The 18,112-nt window shown below is 36.5% G+C and overlaps 1 protein-coding gene across 1 annotated transcript in view; it reads left to right on the forward strand.

Annotated features, from left to right (window-relative positions):
- Positions 1–3,916: 3,916 nt before the first annotated feature.
- The window catches only part of slc16a1b (solute carrier family 16 member 1b), a 36,424-nt gene continuing 22,228 nt past the window's right edge, over positions 3,917–18,112 (forward strand). The window contains exon 1 of the mRNA XM_056463515.1: positions 3,917–4,061. The gene's annotated coding sequence lies outside the window, so the exon portion shown is untranslated. The remainder of the gene's footprint in view (positions 4,062–18,112) is intronic.

Genomic DNA, 18,112 nt, shown 5'->3' on the forward strand with positions numbered 1-18,112 from the left:
CCAGACCTTTCACTGACACTTTAGGTTCATCCAGTTTTTACCCAGTTTGTTGATAAACATGTTTTCCATCAGGCCCAAAAACCAAAAACTTGCTCTCAACACTAAAGTGAACTTTGGACAAGTTGTTTGTCCACAACCTGCACTCAGGGGATTTCAGGCATTTTTGAAACTTGCAAAACTCTGTGAAAACTGGATGCCCAATTAGATAGGGCTTGTCATATAATTAACAAATGGGAGGGTCTGAAGGTGTTGTCTAATTATAATTGGTGTTCTTTTTTTAAAATATCTCATTATCAGTTGTTTTTTTCCCCCCTCATGCTTTGCTTCAAGCATGACCTCCAAATTAAAGGAATCTTATGCTCTAATTTTGATCTTCAATGTGCATTGGGAGAAAACTAAACTACCAAACACATAGATTCCTGTGGAAATCAACAATTTGCCAGAACAACATTATGCGAATTTACCTTAATTTACCTTTGCTCGATGTGTAGACAAGTTTTCACTGTTCTGTTGGCCATTTTTGTTTTGACCCTCAATAACATCCCTTTCAATCTTCAAATAACTAACATTTGCCCAGATTAATTGGCGATTTAGACAGAAAAAGAAAATGCATGGGGTCAAATGAGGGGACACATTGTAACATTCCTGTAGTAGATGAAATCTGAGCTTTTAACGATGGCACTGACGGGTGTGTTTACTTATGATAAAGCTGTGCCCGTGACCTTTGAACCCTGGAAGATGATGAAAGCAGGATATAGTATCTGTTTAAAAAAGTTATATACATTGAATAAATAATGGAAGTGCTATTGATCTTCAATTGTAAGTGTAAAATAGGTAGTCATTTCACTTTTGAATCGAACTGATATTTTCATGTTTTCAATGTCAGCAGTGCATGATCAGTTCTGAGAGATTCCACTTGTATTGATGTCCACTCCTGTTTAAAGTTGAATTGCTTGACTGGGGAGTTTCCTGGAGATTCAGCTTTTTCATCACTCCTGCAGCATTTTTCAGACCCTTTAACATTTTTTATAAAAATATAGAATGTCAATAAACACTTACAACTTAATGTTGTTAGGTCAAAATGCTCTCTTTAAGAATGCTTCATGAAAACTGATCTCAGGGTGTGATATACGGGAACACGTCAGGAGACTTCAATGGACATATCGGTTCCTGTAATAAGTCCTGACCCTTGCTGTTGAACATATATAAACTAAAGTCACACCCATCACACAAAGGTGACTTTTGTAAACTGCAGGACTGTGGAATGTTTCCACAAATGTTCACAAAGCACATTTTGGATTTTTGTGGCAGGAACTATTTCAGTTCCTGTCCAACTTGAACTCTAAACTACACCATAATGCGCAAAGCAATTTGGAGCAACTGGATATGTTGTCACAAGTGATTATTGTGTTTTTTTCGTTTATACATGCCAATTCTGCAAAGAGCTTTATTGGTCAAAGACTCTGTGGTCACTATCTGTGTTTGCATGTTTGTGTACTCTGGAAATATTCATAAAGCAGAACAAGTGGTTTGCAAGACTTATTTCAACATTCCTCTTTTTTTTCAATGTTCTTTCGTATGTCGGTCTCTGATTGAGTATGAATGAATTTGCTTTCATTACTGCTGTGATGGAGCTCATACTTATTAACAAAAGACACTAATTAATCTCTGCTGGTACAGCTGAGCAATTTCACATGCGGTCAACTGGAAATGAAAGAAAGGGAGACAGCAGAATATTGGGGAATACAAAGAAGCTCTTGGATATTCAAACTATCTTAACATCCTTCCAACATTAAAGGGTACCTATGATGAAAATCATCTTTTGTAAGCTGTTTGGACAGAACTGTGTGTAGGTATAGTGCGTCCACATTTATACTGGAGTTATATAAGCACAATAAGTCTCTTTTTTTTTTATTTCCTGACGTTAAAATAGGATTTAAATCCCTCCCATTTTGAGGCCGACCGCAACGTGTAGGAGTGCGGTTTCCCCGCACTGAATTGATTGACAGCCACGTATTAACGTCTCCGTAGTAATCCATATAATCATATCAACAAGACAGGACATGCGCAAAGCATCTGGGATTACAAGATCTGTTCAGCTCTCTGTGATCATCAATCATCATCAAATGTGATCAAGAATGAGTTTTACAAGTTTAAAACTTTTTTAAAACAGTGCATGTTTGTAATGGATAACAGCGATTTTACAGTCTTTAATTTATCACCACAGCTGCATGTCAGTACAATTATAAAAAAGATGCTTTAATCATGTTGGTGGATGTTAAATCAGGTTTATTTTATACATTAGCATAATGGATATCCATACAGCAGAGGATATTAACATGTATGCTGTCACATTTGCGTGCAAAAACAGTGCAGTTAAACGCGTGCTGTGTGTGTGTGTGTGAACTTTGTAACGACATTGTGTGTGACTCATCATTCTCATCGACTCAGTAACTCCACAACAAATACATCAAATAATCATTGGGAAAGTTCTTACTGTAGTATTTTAACTTTACCTTCATGTCTGTCACTGTGCTGTTTATCTGATGTAGCCGAGACAGAGATTGAGGCACACTCTGACAGGCACGTGGAACAGTGGGCGGGGAGAACTATAGCACTAAAGACACAGACAACAAAAACAGCTGCATTGTGTTCAAAGCATAAACTTCCAATAATCTCAAAGGTATAATAAAGAATCTGATGGGTGTTTTGAGCTGAAACTTTACAGACACATTCTGGAGACACAAAACACATATCTTAAATCTTGAAAAAGGGTAAAATAGGTGCCCTTGAAGTCTTCGAGAAATAGATGTACTTAAAAATTGTATTTAAGTTTAATACAGATAAAGTCTGTGTTCACATTGATGGTTCTCTTGGCTTGTTTGGTCCACTCCAGACTGAAAAAGAAAATGAAACACATGGTCCTGGTTTCACTTACAGTAGTGTTCACACTGCCAGTTTTAAAACAAACAAAACCTACCTGATATTAAAAACTGTATAGTGTGCTAAAAGGTTGTTGGTTTTGCATACATTTGATTGTATTTATCAGATGAGAGCATGTGAAATGCTTACAAAATATGTAAAGGAATCTAAACAGTTGCTGAAAATTCTACATTTGTTACAAGGAAATACATTTCAGATGCCTGTATAGAACAAAAAAAGGTATGATAAAATTTTTCATCAGGTCCTGTTTTAGTCTATATGTGGATTGTTTTATATTCATTTTTTAATCACACCAGAGTTCATTTGAAAGTGGAGGGGCATCACTACGCATTTGTAAGTTAGGACAATTCTAAGAGCCCACTGACTTTGGGGCCCCCAGAGATCTGCTTTATTGGTATTAATAATCCTAGCAGGGGGGCCAACCTCAAATATTTTTCATATAGGGCCCATAATTGCTGTAAGCAATTTTGGGCCCCATCTTTTAAGCTGTCAGTGTGCTTATTAAGAATTGTAACTGAACACAAAGTTTGTTTTAATTAACCTACCAAGTTTATATTTATCTTAAGGTCTAAGCTTGAGTTAAAGTAAAATTAATTGGGGTAACTTTTCAAAGTGTCACGTATTAAGTGCACTTAAGTATTTTCAATAGTGTATGTCATGAATTAACAATGTTTAATTATTTTAGGCAACTCGAAATCAAGACCAAATCATCTTTAACTGGTTGGAGACAACTACAAAAGTTCCTTTTAACTTTTACATTATGATTTTTAAATCGCACCTTTCTGCGTTATCATTATAATCAAATTATAAGTAATAAATAGCTTTAGCTTCAAAGGGTCCCGGTGAGATTATAACATTACGGTCAAAGTCAGAACTCTTCAATGTCCTTGTAACTGGAGAGACTATTGCAACACATACCGCTCGCATGGGGCAGCGCGGCTGTTGTGCGCATGCGCAGCGGAGTTTCTACCACACGACGGATGGGAAGCTCACGCCACACAGATCCACAAATTCACGGAGCCATTCAGAGCTCTCCATGCTGCTCGGTGAAGCGGGATCGCAGGTCGCAGACGCGTAGCACACACACTTACAACCGGGCTGGTGAATGAAACTCTCAGGTAAGTGTTTCACAGAAGTATTTAAAGACGTCTGATTTGGATCGCATGGTCCTGCTGGAGAGAGTAGGGGTCCATTTAACGGCGCATCTCGGGGCTTTTTAGCAACACAATGAATTGACCTGAACTCTGGAGCGTGCAAGCACACTTTCTTTGTGGTCGTTTCACTGTGTTTCGGGTTAGTTACATCATTCGTGATGTCGCACCACGCGCAGACCTAAAGATAGACACATTATGGTCGTTTAAGGAATACTACTGTTTGAAAAGTGAATTTGTGACACCCCACTACATTGTTTTAGAGAAAGACGTTGGTGGCTATTGTCACGTTGTTCGCTTTTGACTCCTTTGGTGTCTGTAGTTACGCGCGGTCACGTGCGCAAATAAGGGAGATGATTTTGGGAGAAGTAAACTAGTAAACCATGTAAACGTTGTCTATTGAAGTTCTCCTGTATGGATTCTTTTATCTTTTGGTGGATATTTGAAGCACTTTACTCCTTAATTTGTATGCCTGTGATGCTCGCATATCCCTCTAGGTAATCACGTGCAATTTTTGAAATGCATACTGCCCAAAACCATTGTACATCGTGTTAGCTTAGTATTTAAAGTCTCAAGCATTATTTTTGGCCAGTTGTTAAGTATATTTCTTCTCAACCGAGTAACTTACACTCAGTGAGTTTTAGGAAACACTGATACGTTCGCTTTTGTCTAAATTGCAGTTGTTTCAATTCCTGACAGTTGGTTCTGAGCCAACTCTGCATCATTTATAAATTTGAATCCAAATTGCGGATTCAAAAAAACTGTATTAAGCCTTTCATCATCCAGTTCATTGTCTGAAGTGAGAACCTGATATTTAAGTTTATCAGATTTTTATTGCGGGTTAAAGTTTCAACATCTTTGTTGCATCAGAAGCTTATTGGTGTCCTCAGTGACGCAAACTAATATCAAAAGGTTAACCATAACCTAAAGTCGCCTTAGATTAAATCAAACCGATCCCTACTTAATGCATGGAGAACAACAATGGTTGGAACAGAGATGTCAGTGAGGTCAGACTGAATTATAAGGGTACAATTAGTGACATGCTGGACTGCGAGTTGTACAAGATGCAGGTATTTGCATGGCAGAAACTTGATATGTCTTTATTGTGCCTCTATGAAAAGTGAATTGAGGCACACGTTGCACACCAGTTAGCCAAATCCTCTCTTTAAGTATTACTTTTTTTAAAAAGAGCAACTTCTACTTGATATTAGCAGTAGACGCCGTCTTTTGCAATTCTTCATTCAACTTTGGCCTTCATTGAGACTGTGACGATACTCTTGCATCACAAAGACTGTGTCTGTAATGTTTTGCTGTGATGTTTGCTTAAAAGTCCCTTTGACAGTTGTTTTTGTGTTCTTTGATATGCAGTTGACTGACGTAAGTTTGAGTGGTCAAGTCTGATTTGTAATTGATCAAAGGTTCACACACAGGTTGTGGAAGGGGGTGAAGCAGTTCAGTGTTTCAAAGGGTCAAAAGACCAATCAAAAGCACACAATTGATTTGTGCAAGATGCCAAACTTTCTCCATCTTGCACACAGTTAGGAATATTATGTTTCTTTACAGGTATTGTTTAGCGACGCTAGTAGCTACAACCAACAACAGACTAATAGTAGTGTCAGTCTGTAGTAATATGCAGGTATATGTATGGTTTCACTGTGTGTGTTATGCCCATGTATGAGGTGGCAATTAAAAATGACAGAAAGGTCATTCTATTGTTGGCAGGTTCTGAATGTCACAAACTCACTGTTGCGCGTCAGAGATTTTGAGTGCGCAGAGTCACTGGTTGTGACATTGAGTCTTGACAGTGCTATTGAGAATATTGTGTACTATTAAGGCTGAGGTTTGATGAAGGATGAAAAAAAGATGCAATAGTTGAGAAGGAGAATGGGAGCTTGAAGACATGACTCTGCTCATTATATAGAAGGTGAGAAGTCATGTTTGATAAAGCAAGGTAATTTAAATGAGAATCGTGACAAAGGGAGGTTTGTATGGCTTGGTGCCAGTCCGTCTGGTATATCAACTGTTCTATTGGTGAAAAATGTTAATTCTGTTGTGATAAAGACCTGCCAACATCTTTGATGGGTCATGGAACCCCCAAATACATTTTAAAGACGTTAAGGTGATTGGTTATACATTGCTGAAAACAGTACTATGAGCCATCAGTTTTATCAGCATGTGGAAATTTGTTGTTGCATTTATCAGAACAGTTGTGTTCTTGGGGTTTGAAAAGCAAAGTTGAAGCAATGTAGGGCTACACTGTAAACTTTTTTTTACCTCTGGTACCAGTGTGAATATATCCTCACTGCATTGGTCTCTAACAAACCCCCAGTTAAAATAATTTGATTCATAACTGTCTGCATTTCAAGTTAGTTCCACTGTAAATGAAAGATTATGCAATCATTTAGTGCGATTTACAGATTTTTCTTCAAGCGGCTTCACAATCCATCATTTATGGATGTTTATGTAGGCCTTTATATTAAAAGTAAACTTTCAACACTTTGATTTCTTTACCAGTTGGAGTAAGCCTTATATCTAACTCGCAAACAAATAAATGGTTGTGAGGAAGTGATATAACTGCAATTATCAGTGCAGAGTAGGGCTGCATGATATTGGGAAAACCTTACATACCGATGTTTTGTTGTGATATAAATACAATTTGAGCAGATGATTTGAATAACTCTATATGGAAAGACCTCGTTCATTTAGATTGACGGGTGGTCAAGTCTTTCTATGCAGTACATCTGCATAAAAAGTTAATGAAATAAAAGTATATATAATACAACTTTGAAAAGATGAACGTGATATAAACAGCGCTTTATGGTTTTCTGAGGAGTTAAATATGGAAATTGAAAAATCAAATGTAAAATAACGTGGTCATCATTGTATAAACAATTTTATACAATAATATTTTTATCTCATCCGGCGATGTGACTATTGCAGATACAGACATTGTGATATCGATGCTCAAATGATATATTGTTCAGCCCTAGTGCGGAGCGGCATACATTTTATTTCTTCCTCACTTGGCTCAATTATGGAAATGTATAGACCAATTTTCTAATAGTTGCATGACATGTTAAGTGTATATTGTCAATGTATTTTTCATCTTTGGGATAGATTATTGCTTTGACTATGAATAGACTGGAACTCTCTTGCAGCCTTTTCTTACATGTGAGCATTTAATGTCAGACAGATGTTTTCTCATTAGGAGGCAGACATAGTATAGCAGTCAAACCAATGAACGATGGGGGAGTGTTTAAACCCACCTCTCAGGCCTCAAGTGAGGTTGTTTTGTTTGTGAAAGAGCCTCTGAATTTGCTTATAATGGTCATTCTTCATATATTACTTTATATGCAACTTGTTTCACGACTTGGCTAATAATTGTCCATGGTCATAAGAACCACTCTTTCTGGGAATAAGTAAGTTGTATGCCCATTTTTAGATTTCCATGAGGTGTTCTTATGAGGAACCAACTGTTTTTCAGAGGCAAATATCCTGGTTTGAATGTTTGTGTGTATTTTAGTCATAGTGTATGGTTTATGTATGAGGCACTGATAAATGCCATTAGAGACTTGATCTGAATTTCAACTTGGTGAACTGTAAAAGCTGTAGTTTACACAATTTTTAAAAATCCATGTCAGCAAAGGTTTGCAAACAGAACAGTCAGGTTTCTGACTAAAGGTCACAATCTATTCAGCAAAAATGAATTGATTTCATGAGTGATTCACTTGGTTCTCATCACACAGATGTTGGGTGTTGTCTATTATATTTCTTAAAAAGGGGAAATAGTGTGAGGATTTCATCAAAAATGTTGCCAAAAAATTTAAATCATTTAATTGCATTTTATTGAAATACCAGAAAATATTACATGTAAATGTGTTGGATGTAGTTTTATGCAATTATTATAAACAATTAAATGACAATTAATAAAGTTAAGTTTTCAGGATTCAAAGAAGACATAAAAGCACAATGAAAAGTGTCTTTTAAAGGCACAATAACTGGTTTGTTCATGAATTGGTTCTTTCATTAGGCCATCAAGGAAGGATGTTTTGTACAATAAAAAACTGTCTGTTAAACACAAAATTATTGAATGCTTCAGATGACTTTGCATATAACTTTGTTTGTTTTTATGATTATGTTAATATTGTAGGCTATTAGTTTTTTTTAACAATATATGAGCTGACATAATCATCACACACTTTGTAAAAAAATGCTTGAATTGAAATATACAAAAGCGTTCACTTTGTATTAGAAAGGAGTTACTTGACTGTATGTTAAAAATTATTTAAGCAAAACATAATCCTGTATTTAAAATAAAATAAGAAATGGCATGGCAGATTAAACAAAACATGACTATTTTAACTATACGGTCTTAAATATGGCCAATTAGAGCAGTCTGACATCTGTTGACTGCAAACCAGTTCACAGCTGCCATAAGAGCCCTCAGCCAGAGGGGATACTGTATCCCATCATGCAGCGTGCTCCATTTTACCTTTTATGTCCTTTGTGATGGATTAATGATGTGTTGCAGACTTTGACTCATTACATGACTCATGATCGGACAGCCCAAAGTTAAGACAATGTGCAATCATTATTTTGCTTTTCAGGGTGCAAACTGTACTCCACTTTCTAAATGAAATACACATTTTTACAAAGCGGCTGGTGTAAAGTGAATAGTTTTGCTCATATCTGCTGTGTAAAACTGAAGTAAATGATATCATCTTTCTAAAAACACAATAGAGCCATGACAGTTGGCACATTTCGATATAAGGAAGTGAGCATTTCCTGAAACGTCTTGATCTGGGAAGCGAAGATGTTTTAATGCTTAGTTAGGAGGAAATATGCGTCCATAAAATACATCCGTATACCTTGGTTTAGGTTAAAGACTTGTCAAAATTCCTTCAGAAGCAGAGAGTGACATACTCAACTGTATGCAAATTTATAATCTACGGAATTACACTACACTGATCATCATATCACTACAAATCTGTAATAAATTACATCGTAGAAAAGCTCATGTGCAATATTGATACCTTTTTTTATGATACCTTTTTTCTAATATTGTTTTTATGCTGAGGGCTGAGTAATTAATGGCAGAATTTTCAGGAGAGCTATCCCTTTAATGAGTGAATTGAATCTTTCTTTCAAAACTGCAAGTTAAAAATGGTACTCTTACATATGTGGTATAATTTAACTGGACACTGGAACTAGCATTTCTGCGCTGCTTTTAAAACATTCCATGGCAGGAAAATGCTTCCAGTGTTTACAGATGTTTTGATTAAAATTGATTTAAAGTGTTACTTGGATTCTCCAAGGCAATTTGTAAAATTTTGGGGGTTTTATTATTCTTTCAAGAATGCATTTAAATATCTGGCTTATATAAATATATGAACAAAATGGGTTTATTCTTGGTGATCATTTATAGTGTGATGACAGAACAGATGTTCACTGAAGGGTCCAGGTCTACAGCTTCTGGGTATATTTGTGTTGTTTATGATCATTTCCCAGGTGGTTAATGAGGTTGTAGAAGTACTAAAATAAAACGTCAAGCGGCATAAAGAACTAGGGATAGGCATTCTGGTTATTTTGTGTACTTAAGTACTTGACAGTTGAATTAGTGAACTACTTACTTGAACAATTGAACAATGTTTCATTTTCTTTTTAATTTCAAATATAGGTAATTTAATATGAAAAGCCTAAAATTATAATCTTATAACTATCTGAAATTTAAATAAACTTAATTGGTTTGCAAAAAAATGACAAAAAAATATCACGTATAAGCAAATCAAATATTGAAAAAAGTATGAATAAATAATGTAGTAACAATTATTAGTATAGTAGAATAAATATTATTATATATAAAATTATTATAATATTATTATGGCTCGTTTCCACTAAGTGGTATGGTTCGGTATGCTTTTATGGCCATTTCCTCTGTCAAAAGGTACCAAAAAGCGAACCGTACTATACCACTTTTGGGGTACCCTTTGCAAAGTGTACCTAGAACAACAAAAGGCGGTGCTAGATGTGTAGCTGAATGCTAATGGAAACGTCACTAGTGCATACACAAGCGGAGAATGAAAACAAAAAAATTGCCATTTTTAAATACACAGCCGAGACATTACCCTGTAATACTTTATACATATAATAATGAGCCATTGTTGACACAAGCTCAAACAAACCTTGTCGTCTTGATGGACAGCCACAAAGCCAAGAAGAACAAAATCTGCCATGTCCTGCTTTTTTACGAGGCTGTCTAAGTGCGAGCGGTTTAACTTCTCAAGCTGATAACGTACGCGTGATCATTGAAGTGCTTCTTACATCCAATCCTTTCAGAAATAGACAAGCGCAAGAGTGAAGTGCAAAAAAACAAAGGAGAAGCCATTAAAATCAAAGGAGCAAATGATTACAATAGGCTATTTCGTCATTAATCTGCAGTTATAATCAAATTATGTTTATAGAGAAGTTAGTAATGAACATTTATACACATGTATTTATGTGTATAAGCAATCTTTTTTGTGAGAAGTGCACATATGTGTGAACGACCCGTACAGCATTACTTCAAGCGAGATTTCCTGAAACTTTGTCATACACCACGACCATTTGGTGAAATTCCTCTTGTGCTGAATTCATGACACAGCTAAAGTGATTGAGAAGGATATATGCCACTCTTCAGTATGGGACATTCAGTGATTTAGGCCAGCAATGACCACGTCACACAAAAAACACTTTTGAATTTCAACTTTAAAGAATCCAGCAGAGTGTTTTTAGCCAACACATTTTATGTTTTTGTTGTTGTTGAAAATGCCATAAGAAAAAGATGGAAACTAATATTAGGTACTTTCAAATGTAATATGGCTTTCTACTAATAGTCAACTAAATGTCCATGAGAAGTGGCTTGGTTGAATAATTTTAAAAATAAAAATAAATTATACAGAAAATGGTGAAGTTACAGTCCATGATGAAGAGATTGATTACACTAGATTACACAAGCTGCACTTGTTTTAGTGACAGATTTATTCAAACAAATAATGTTTGAATAAAGTCTTCTAATTAGATGAAGTATAATGAATATGTAGTTTTGTACATGTACTTCAGCATGTTTCTCAATATTTTTTTTTTCCAAGTTGCGTAATTCAATGAACAATTATGGAATTTTCAAAGCTTGGCTGGTGATGTCTTCAGGCTTGAAGAGTAATTATATTAGACCTTATATATTTTAATAAGTTTTACTGCTTCTTTTAGCCTACGTTTTGTGTTATAACTAGTTAACTAACGTGGTATCTGTTATACTGTATAACTAGTAGTAAAAAGGAAGAGGGGATCAGTTTGGGTTCACACATTCAACTTGATCTGAAGTGATTACTGTGATGCAACACATAACAGCATCAGCAACGTTCATTGCTCACATTTTACGATAAACCGTATTTAATTTAATAACATGTAAATTCTTTGTTTACTGCATTTTAAACCAATTATTTTAACCCTACCTATGTATAGCCCTGTAACTATTTAGTGTGAGAGTAAATTAATATAGATATGCAACTAGCTGACTTAAGTATTAAGTGAATGAATCCCAGTCAACTGTGAAAAGTATTTTTGATCTTGGAAAGCCTTAGAAACCAGCATAATAGTGTAGCCAAATTTAATTGGGTTTAATCATTGCTGGCTGATGATGGATCATTCATTAACCTATCAGTCAACCGTCCTGACTGGTCGTCTTCAGTATGAGCAAAACAACTGACCCTCACCGTTGGAGTGTAAGTCATAATGGACATCTACTTTCTTTTAGTGCTGATCTTTTGTCAAGAGCAGAAGACTGTCATCTTTTAACCTATGGCTAGTCAGCATCCTGCAGCTCCCAGTGGAAAAATATAAGGCCGTAACCTTTACTGCGGAGAGTCTGGCTGCTTTACACACACGTCCACAATGAAGAGCAGTTCAGGACATCCATAGACTCTCAGGAGACGCTGAAGCAGCAGCCTGTCCAACACTGCAGTCCCCGGAGAAAACGGCCTCTTCATGACTTAATTGGGCCATACTGAATTATTCTGGGAGATCTTTTGGACAATTTAATATTAGCTTGGTGTTCTGGGTCCTTAAAAGGAACTGATTTCAGAACAAGCTGTTTTTAAACTCATATGATTTCACGTAAATATGGGGTTTTTGCTGTAATATTGTACCAATTTTAAATGTCTTTCAGACCCTTGAATATTACAACATGGTAGTTCTTCAGTAACCAGTAGAATTAATATTTGCTCATGTTTTTGCAAGGTTGTCATACTTGTTATTAATGATTTATATGTAACTGTATGGCAGTTGAGCCACTCTGCCCTATGAGGGCATATGCACAGTCAGCGGAAAACCCATTTTATCATGAGCTCGTAACACATAAGCACCTCAGTTTTTCCTGTCCCTGATTTAAGTTGCATATTTTTTCAGAGTATTAAAAGAACTGATTAAATATTATATAAGATACATATATATATTCATTCATTCATTTATTCATTCATGAGAGACCTGGTTCAAACCAATCAGCACACTTTGTGTATGAGGTGCAACTTCATTAATATATATATATATATATATATATATATATATATATATATATATATATATATATATATATATATATATATATATATATATATATACATATATATATATATACATACATATACATACATATACATACATACACGCACACATAATAATAATTTGTCGACTTTAACCGCAGTTTGGTACTTTCACTTTCATTCAGGAACATTTCTTTCATGCCCCCTAAGACAAACGAGATATTGGATTCGAGGATGAACTGCTGAAAGAGTGTCGTTTTAATGGAATTTGATGCTGCATACCGTATGGGAAAAAACTCTTAGCATTTCGTGGTGCAGGTGTCTGTGGTCCTTTACTGACTTGGTAGGTGCAGAAAATAGTGTCAAACTGCCATGTGTGTATGGAATATCCTGTCACAGAATGCAGCAAAAATTGGTAATAGTTTGATTGCGGTGTTTACATGTCTGTACTTCACTTCAATAATTTGACTAAAATCGGCACACTCCCTATGTCTTAATTCAATTTCCGTTTAGTTCAATTATGACCTTAATCGGATTAAATCAATCAAAACTTACTGTTTATATGGTAGACCTTTAATCGGAGTATTTTCCTAATCGGATTAAAATCTTATATTGGTGTTCATGTAAATGTACTCATTGTGAAATGCTGTTGAATGGCAGGTTTTTCGATCGGAATTAAAAAGAGGGTTTAATGCATCTCTTTGTCCATTCAAACAGAAATTAGACCGTAATAAACAAATAAAACATTACAGTGGATGTGGCAAGACGGTTGTTGCTACATTCAAATTTTCATTTTGCTTTGTGTAATTAAGCTAATGTATGTGTGAGCTTGTGTGAAAACAGATATTTGTACATTTAAGGACATTAATTCAATGAAATCATATCCTGGATTGATGCAAATGACCCTAAAATACAAATGGACTATTTTTACTCTCTTAATGCAGTTTTTCTGGACTTGTTGTTAACAGTTTTTATTGGTGCATGTTTGTCTTGTGTATATATGATTTCAGCTTTAACTTGTTTTTTTTCTAACCTTTCTTAAATGCCACATTCTTTTTTTTTTATACTATTCTCTTGTCCCTTTTCATGAATGATGTTTTAATAATGTTAATGTTAAAAATATTGTCCAATATCCTTTAGGTGTTATTTTAGTGAACTTTATCCCGTTCTGGTATGTAGTGCCTACTTGTCATGTTCTACTTTATTCCACAGAAAGTCAAGTGCCGCCTTTATTCTCATTTCACACACAAATGCAGAAGTACATAAAATGCGTTACAGTTCCAAATAGGTCTTATTTACTTTCTTGATTGTAATTTATCATTTGGCAAGGCAAAAAAATGTTTGCAGTTTTGTAAATATTTGTAAGAGAAGATAAAGACTTTTTCCCTGGGTGCCAGTAAAACTGCTGTTTAAAAAAATGTCTTTCTCAGAACATATCAGTGCTGGCAATCAAGTCCTCCTAATATTTGAAGAATGAACAGCTGCTTCAGTATCTCGTTTTCTTGTAATTTACTGTTTTCTCTGCAACTCTTTAATACATTGGCTGTGTGTAACATCATATTGTTGCTGTCATAAGAACAGCATGTGCCCTCCTTTCTCAGACGAGACACAAGCCTGCTTTTAACGCTACATAAAAGCAAAACATTGGTCACTTTAGATGTTGGTCAGGCAGTCTTTTCTTTTGTAAACTCCCCCAGAATTTTGGCCAGAATCCACTGTTGGGGGGAACCTGACTGTCGTTTGTCAAAGGTTTGGCTCTGCGAGACTACAGTTGCATGACAGAAGCTGTGTTCCTCACAGTTTTGAAATGAAAAAGTGTTGGGTGAATCTTGCTATTGCTTATGTTTGTACAAACTTAAGCAGTAAAAAGATTAGTCTCAGTTCGGCCCTCTTAAACCTTTGGCAGCTAAACTTCACACTTTGGCTAGTGTCAGCTGCTATCTTGAGAAACGCTCCTCTCTACACTGTTTATGCCAACAAACACTGCTCCCTGCACTAGATTTCACCAAAAATGAACATCAGTTACATAAGACTGTTTAATTTCACTTTCAGGAGTCTACTGTACCTTGTCATGCTTTTTAATTCCTTCAGATGTGCATCAGCAGGCCTTGACAGTTCCAGTGATTCTGCAAACACTATCTGACTGACTTTTAAAAACCGGTTTAACCGAAAGATACTATGCTGATATGCTTGCTTAGACATAATGTATAGTATTTCCTTATAGAAAGGATACGAGTGTTCTTTTGAAAATAATTTCTGAGGGTGCTTTTACACCTAGACTTTTGTTTAAGAACATGGCGCATTTCCCCCATCAGCATGGGTCATTTGGCATATGTGAAATCCATAATCGCGCTCGGATCCGCACGAAAACAATCGGTCCTCGGTTCGATTGAAACGAACTCTGGAGCGGATTGATTGTAGTGAGAAAGCAATACAATCCAACAAACTAACAAACCATGCTATATCACAGTGTATTTTGGATATAGTGATTATATACGGATATAATAAACAGAATTATGAGTAGGGTGGGATGTCGTTCCTATCGTTATGTGTGTTTCATATCAAATATGAAAGTGAAAGCATGCTGAACTATTAATAAGAGCTGTTTATCCGTTTGGAAAATTGACTGCAGTCTTGGTTTATCTGTTGTTTCTCTCTAGAATGTAAAGCCTATGATGCATAGCTACTCACACTTGACTTGTTTTAGCTATTTTGGTCCATTTGGAATCTTTGCAGTGTGAAAGTGAACCACACCAAGAACAAAGTGCAACATTGTAACAATTTTAATTTGTGTTTCAGAACAAAACAATCGATCTACAGGTGTGAAAGCACCTGTCATAGATTTGTTTAAATATGAAGAAACACTGCTGTTTTCTGAAAACAAATGTAGATATTTAATAAAAACTACAAATGTAGTTCAGTGACACTAAAATAACACTAATGAAAACTAGAAATTATTCTAGTTGTACATTAAGAAAAAACAGTAGTAGTTGCATCATGACAGCTTTGAGTGCTCAGGTAACTATCTGCCTGAAGCAACATAAAGAGAAGACTTAATTAAAATAGATCTGGTTGCCCCCAACTGTTCCACCCTCAGTGATGTATGAGCCCCGTTCCTCTCTGAGGCCCTACCGGTGATTTAGCCCTCACCTCCCCAGGCACAAATACCAGCCTGAGACCATGACTTTCACGCGCCAGTGAATGAATTCTCTGTTCGGAATCCTGACAGACTCAGTTTACTGTGTGTGTGTGCACGCATTTAAACAACAATATTTGTAAGGGGCAGTTTGAGCTTTAGACCATCTGAATGAGGAAACGCAAAGGTTCGGATGAACATTTTAGCTGGTCCTCACTTCATGGCACTTCTCTTTTTAAATGGCTGTTTGAGTATTTGGATGGGTTTATGGTCAAGGTTAGAATTGGAAGACCCCACCGGGTCACTCCTGCCACTCCTCCTGCCACTCCTGTCAGCTAAGAACAAGAAACTGAGGCTTCAGTTTGCAAAGGCTCACCAAATTGGACAATAGAAGATTTGAAAAACGTTGCCTGGTCTGATGAGTCTCTATTTCTGGTTTGACATTGGGATGGTAGGCTCAGAATTTGGAATCAACAACATGAATCCATGTATCCATCCTGCCTTGTATCAACGGTTCAGGCTGATGGTGGTGTAATGGTGTGGGGGATATTTTATTGGCACACTTTGGGCCCATTAGTACCAGTTGAGCATAGTGTCAATGCCACTGCCTACCTGAGTATTGTTGCTGACCTTGTCCATCCCTGTGATGGGACCTCTGTTTAGTTTATTTGCGCGAGTGATGCTCTCTGTGACTCATTCACCCCATCTTGCGTCTCATCCAACCTGACCTCTCCCCGAAGCTCCGCAAGTCTCCCGCAAATTTATACCGGCCCTGTGATAACCAAAATGAGTTCAAATACTCTGAAATCATGGCGACTAGAGTAAGTGAGCAAGACAACAGATCGTGAGAGGCACATTGATGTTCTAAGCGTTGCATTTCTTCGGTTAAATGAATAGAGCAGTAAAGATCTCTCAGAGGGATTTGCACTCGCGATATCTGCTGTCAATAGTTGGAGACCAGCAAAATATTTGAAAGGTCCTGCATGTATTTAGGCTGTTTTACATATATAACAACAAAATTCTGTTTTGACAATATTGCAAATTCACTAAAAGCTGGCTGCAATTATTAGATAATTAATTTTTTTTTAATTCAATTCAATTCACCATTATTTGTATAGCGCTTTTACAATGTAGATTGTGTCAAAGCAGCTTCACATAAAAGATCATAGTAAATTGAAACAGTGTAATTCACTTTTCAAAGTTTAAGTTCAGTTCAGTTTAGCTCAGCTCAGTGTGGTTTAATAATCACTATTGAGGGTTCAAACACTGAAGAGCAAATCCATCCATGCGCAGCTCTACAGATCCCGGACGATGCAAGCTAGTGGCGACAGCAGCGAGGAAAAAACTTCACCAATTAATGAAGGTGAAGAAAAAAACCTCGAAAGTACCAGGCTCAGATGGGCACGACCATTTCTCCATTGGCCAAAAGTTTTGTGCAGCGCTGCAGTCCAAGTGCCGAAGGCTCTAAGCTGGACCTCAGCAAAGACTCGACTGTCCCTGAAGCGTCACAGGAATCAGTCTCATGCTCTCCATTCCTCCATGACCACCACAGTAGCTGCTCAGGATACGGCCTGGTCCAGGATATGGAAATCTTGAGATCATCTCGTCGCTGGTCTTAGATCAAATCGGTGACGCTGCGTGGTCTGAGGGTCTTGGGATGAGTATCCCCAGGTGGAAATAGAGAATAAAGAGAATAATTAGCGTAGCTGCTGTTCATAGTGTATATAAACAAGATGCAGAATCCTGTGTGGAGCACATTCATGTATCATACCGCTAAGTGAGTGTATGCTTTACTAAAGAGATAGGTCTTTAATCTAGTTTTGAACTGCGAGAGTGTGTCTGAGCCTCGGACGTTATCAGGAAGGCTATTCCAGAGTTTAGGAGGCATAAATGAGAAGGCTCGACCTCCTTTACTCGACTTTGCTATTCTAGGTACTACCAGAAGCCCTGAGTTTTGAGATCTTAAAGAGCGAGTTGGATTGTAGCGAGACAGAAGGTTGGTTAGATAAGCAGGAGCTAGATTATTTAAAGCTTTATAGGTAAGAAGCAATATTTTAAATTCAATACGAAACTTAACAGGCAGCCAGTGTAAGGAGGATAAAATTGGGGTAATATGATCATATATTCTAGACCTCGTAAGAACTCTGGCAGCTGCTTTTTGTACTAGTTGAAGTTTGTTAATAGAGGATGCTGGGCAGCCAGCAAACAGAGCATTACAGTAATCCAGCCTTGAAGTCATAAAAGCATGGACTAGCTTTTCTGCATCGGAGATGGATAGCATACTTCATAACTTAGCAATATTTTTC

This window comes from Danio aesculapii, chromosome 8, assembly GCF_903798145.1.
Source record: "Danio aesculapii chromosome 8, fDanAes4.1, whole genome shotgun sequence".
Taxonomy (NCBI): domain Eukaryota; kingdom Metazoa; phylum Chordata; class Actinopteri; order Cypriniformes; family Danionidae; genus Danio; species Danio aesculapii.